The sequence below is a fragment of the Lathyrus oleraceus genome, chromosome 6 (genome assembly GCF_024323335.1).
Source record: "Lathyrus oleraceus cultivar Zhongwan6 chromosome 6, CAAS_Psat_ZW6_1.0, whole genome shotgun sequence".
In the NCBI taxonomy this organism is placed as follows: domain Eukaryota; kingdom Viridiplantae; phylum Streptophyta; class Magnoliopsida; order Fabales; family Fabaceae; genus Lathyrus; species Lathyrus oleraceus.
The window spans coordinates 175,478,136-175,482,477 of record NC_066584.1 but is presented as its reverse complement, the minus strand read 5'-3'; the positions used below and the strand labels follow the sequence as shown (position 1 = coordinate 175,482,477).

Genomic DNA, 4,342 nt, shown 5'->3' with positions numbered 1-4,342 from the left:
AAAAAAAAAAAACTACTGCCAACGAATGGGCTCGAAGCCCACTTAACACTATGCCCACGAATCCACAAAGTCATGATATTGAGTAACTTCAGTCAAGGCAGCTGTACAACTGCTGGTATGCCGACCGCCAAGTGTCACGAATAATAAGCAATTAATACATCCTAGGGAATCTGATTCGTCAATCGTTTTCCAACACACCACTTAACCAAGTTTTAAATGGATACTTAGTGGAAATAAAACATAATCAAAAATGAAAAAAAAACCTGTATACGTCTCTCCCTCACAGTAACCATTCTTCCCAAATTTATTTCACTTTCCTCTTTCTCTATCCTGAAATCGAACTCCTAACCAAACAAAAATTCCTAAACCCAGATTTAAACGAGTAGTTTTGCAAAACAAGTAAGCATTCCAAGAGCCAAATCGGCGAACAACAACAAGTAAAGCCCAGGGTTTCAGCTTAAAATCCGAACCATGGCAACAACGATTTCATGCAATAATCAAGGGGTTTGCGTTCTATGAAGCAATATGAGCAAGATAATAATCTCAAATCGTACAAAGGAGAAGTTTAAGTACCAAATCGGAGCTAGTCCGACGTTCGAAGTCCGGCGAGGTGAGATAAATGGTTTTTAGCGTCTTTCAAGGTTCTTCCTTCCTTTTGAGCTTTTCTTCTTTAACGATTTGGTTTTGCTACGGTTTTGACAGGGGTCTAGCTCGAGCTTGTTGAGCTTCGATGTGAAGATCTCAACAAGTTCACAATCGGAGCTTTTTTAATGAGGGTTTAGAGTGATTTCTCCAGAGTAACGTTGCAGAAAATTCGGATCCCTACTTCATCACTGGAGGTCCCTATTTATAGCGGTTTGGATGTACGAGGTTTAGAATTCCTCTCTCATGAGCTTGGCAAATTAGTGGGAGCATCATTCTGTTGGGTAGCAGAATTTCCCAGAGTTGATGGTTCTCCACTATTGGTGTGGTCCCTCAAATGGCAGGATGAGGTTTTGTCTGTAGTGAATCCATGGTAACCACCTATTTTTTACTTTTCACTGCAGTAAATGTCTATTTTAACCACGTTTTGATTTTTGTAACAGGATATGAATTTTGCAGTTTTGATTCTTTACAGGTCATGTACCAGTCAATTTCATGAAGTGGCTTGTGCATAATTAACAAGTTAAGGTATCAAAGTCCATTCTTAGGATGCTTTTTTATGTACAAACTTGAAAATAACTTGTTCTTCATTTGTTTATTGTTCTACTCCTGGTATGGCTGTTATGAAATTATTCGAGCGTTGCAAGATGTATGGTTGGTGATCTTATAAGGGTGCATTTGTGATATGCAGGTTTCTGATGTTTAACCAAATGGCCCTGCAGTGGATTTCTATCCTGCAATATGGTCGGTTATTTGTGGCTCACAGTTTTGCTAGACTCCACGGTATCTTGCGGTTTTGGCCAATGGTTGTAGGCTTGTGTCTTGATTTTGCAGTAGGTCTATGTTGTGATATATGCATGTTTGCAAGGTTTGGAAGGTTGTGTAATTTATACCATCATTGTGTTTGTACTAAGCATGTTTATGTCTTTCTTTTTGTAATGCTCTTATGCTTAGTTTCAGTGTGAGCTGGACGCAATTTACGGTTTTGCAGCAAGTTTAGGATCGTGTTCAGGAAACTATGGTATCCGTCAAAATACTTTGGCTTTGGTATAATAGAAGTTAATTCTTTCACCTCTGCGTTTATGTACTGCAACTTTTATCCTTTCATGAGTGTATTGTAAGTTGCTTGGACCCTTCTGGACATGCTTAGCACATTGCAATTCAAGCTAAGTTTTAATGCAAATAATTATTGGTGCAGGTAATTGTTGATGTTGTCTATGCCATGGCATGCTGATGACTCGAGAATGTCGACAGGTTTTGAAATTTAATAAGCGGGCTGCAGGTCGTGTTTCATATGTGCACTACTGTAGGATATATTGCAGGCTGCTCATAATGCCTGACATTGGCCATGGAGTCTCATAATTCCTATTCGGTATACCTCAGCCACTTCTTGTTCATAGCCTTGGCTTGCATTATTAACTTATAACCTTGTCCTTCATTTGCCTATTGCTCTACTCTTGGTCTGGCTATCGTGACGTTATCCGGTATTAACATGATCATCCACATGATGCAGCCTTTTTCCGACTTATCAGAATTTAAATGCAGCGGATTTTGAGAGGTGAACTGGAGAGAATGTTTTCTTAGTCACCGGTACTGCGCGTGTGTTCGCATTGTAGCCGTGGTTCCTTCCACCTTTACTTGCTTCTTTGTGTTGCTGAAATTAATAATGTTGCAGCAAAATTGATCTTGATTCACTGGTTTGGTTGTTTGCAGGTTTGGACTTAGCTCACAGTTTTGCTAGGTGCCACGGTAGCTTGCGGCGTGGTACTATAAATCTCTTACTGCTTCGACAATTTTTGGACATCCGAAACTCTTGGGAATTTATGGAATGGCTTTGTTATATTGTAGGGTGCTGCTATGTGCGAAAGGACAACATCCTGCATGCTTCCGTCTGGGGTGATATCCAATTTTGAAATTTGAATATCTCCTATTGACAAAACTGTGGAGTATGCGAACTTAACGGACCAACGACATAAGTATGCATTTATCCTTATTCAATCCTTTTTATAAAGCTGCAGGTGTTTGAAAAGGAATCCCATTTGATATCTTTTATGTTTTGTTTCAGTTGATTGGTGTTTACTGCCAGTTGGTCGTGTTTATGCCGCTAAGTCCAGAAGCATCGGCTTTTCCTTCATCATCTGCTAGCATGTCAATTTATCCAACCTGTTTACCATCATCCTTACTACATGACACGAACTTAGTGCATGTTGCAATTCTTGTGGCGATGTTTGCAACAAAATTTCCATACGGACTTTGGGTGGCATGCCGTCAAACTGCTAAGGATTTGAAACAAACTGCCTGTAGCACTCGTCCATAATAATTTCTTTGTATTGAAGTCCCAAGATACATGGTGATAACCCCTTGACAGGATTTCCAAAATTAACCGTTTGTAAGCTTTTTTCATATTTGCTTTGCGGACAGTGGGTTTTATTCATGTACGCACACCATCATTGTCTTTATTTGCCCAATGATTTGTCTTCCAATTGCTTGCTTGGGAACCGACTTGGCATGAACACGTCATGAATGAGTTTAATACCAAGTCGCATTAATTCTTTGTATATGTGTACCTTGATGTAAAAATGAAACTTTGATATTTAATGATTGTTTATGAATGAATGACATTGAATGCGAGTGACTTGAGTTAACTTTTGAAATGCAGTATGTTGCAAATAGACATGTGAACCAAATATCCATGCATGAATAATGAAAGAACCCTGACTAAACCATTGGCCATGTGTGGGTAGTACACGGTTTAAACGAAACTATATGCCTTAGCAAGAACCAATTAGAAACGTGCCAGCATAAATTAAAAGATGCAAGATGAACCAACCAAAGTAAATAGATGAAGTGAGCATAGACGAATTTTTATGGGGCTAATCGCCTAGACTAGGGTTAGTGCTCATGAATGGTTGAATGCCCAATCAATCTGTGCAAATGAGAACAAAGCCACGAATGATGAGGATTTAAGGTTTGGGAATCTACCCAAAGAAAGCTTAGACATGATTAGAGTTTGTGAAGCTTGGATCAAGTAAGGATACTTTAAGCTTTGAATTTATGCACCATGTCCAAAAGTTTTAATTGCCCGGACAAAATCGGGGTATGACACAGTTGCCAGCGGAATTGTCTGTTTCCTCAGCACGATCGCTTTCTTTTTGAAGACTCGGTAAGTCAGCGGTTTGATACCCGGTACTTTACCTTTTCCCCGGCGAAGTCGTCCGCGGAATTGTTGCTATCTCTCCATCAGAGTTTTTCTCTCCAGCAGAGCAGGATTTATTTTCCTACTCAGTGGTCGATTTGGGTTGATTTCCCAATTTGTTAATCCATCTTTTCCTCAGCATAGTCCGCAGAGGTGATTGTGAGGCAGTTTTGCCTGTTGAATACTCCTTCAATCCCCAGTATGGTCGGATGACGGCTCTAGCATCCAGAGAACGGATTGATTTCCTGACTGTTTGTGATCCCCAGTAGAGTGGCTTTTATTGCAGAATCTACTTGTTGCGATCAGTTTGCTATGTATATTCTCCCCAAGTAGAGTGGTTTGTTGCAGAATCTACTTGTTTAATCTGTCCTCCCTCAGTGGGTTGTCCCCCAAGAGAGTAGCCGACAGTTTTCCCAGTAGAGTTGCTTATGCAGTTAGATTCTATTTGGATGATATCATTCTCCCTCAGTGGGTTGTTCCCCAGTGGAGTTATGTGGAGTTGCT

At 40.1% G+C, this 4,342-nt stretch overlaps 1 long non-coding RNA gene across 2 annotated transcripts; it reads left to right on the top strand.

Moving 5' to 3' along the window:
* Window positions 1–217: 217 nt before the first annotated feature.
* LOC127093112 (uncharacterized) lies at window positions 218–3,196 on the top strand. 2 transcript variants are annotated; one of them, XR_007792430.1, is made up of 9 exons: window positions 218–610; window positions 703–1,015; window positions 1,118–1,170; window positions 1,334–1,689; window positions 1,841–2,014; window positions 2,156–2,232; window positions 2,356–2,406; window positions 2,491–2,618; window positions 2,708–3,196. It is a non-coding gene; the product is annotated as an uncharacterized LOC127093112 (long non-coding RNA). The 2 variants fall into 2 exon arrangements; XR_007792429.1 differs by having other exon boundaries at window positions 1,334–1,759.
* The last annotated feature ends 1,146 nt before the right edge of the window (window positions 3,197–4,342 follow it).